We start from the raw sequence: 432 nt of genomic DNA, 5'->3' as shown, positions 1-432 counted from the left end.
ATTGCTTAGTCATGCTTACTAGACTTGCCAACACACTTTTAGCCTTAACAACTCATAACTAGCTTGTTTAGTCTTATATTTAAGATGTTTCACTAAATGTAACAACCGCTGGAGTACTTGAATTACACATAAATATTTGCATTTAAGGCTTAAATATTGAGATTTATCAACTAAAAAAACTAGTATGTTACATCCATACCTCAATTTTATGTGTTTAATGCATGATGCTCTAATTGATACATATTCGACTCCACAATAATTATATTATAAAAAGTTTTATTTGATACATATTAAGAAAACATTAAATTAAATAAAATATGATATATTTTTTATTAATAAATATAGATAAATTTTGATTTTCATCTTACATAAATAAGTAAAAGTAATACATTTTTTGAACACAATTTAAAATAGAATATATCTATACTATAT

Source organism: Cynara cardunculus (genome assembly GCF_001531365.2).
Source record: "Cynara cardunculus var. scolymus isolate 2C chromosome LG 10, CcrdV1, whole genome shotgun sequence".
NCBI classification, from domain to species: domain Eukaryota; kingdom Viridiplantae; phylum Streptophyta; class Magnoliopsida; order Asterales; family Asteraceae; genus Cynara; species Cynara cardunculus.
The sequence above is the reverse complement of the archived record's forward strand: the minus strand, read 5'-3'. Positions refer to the sequence as shown.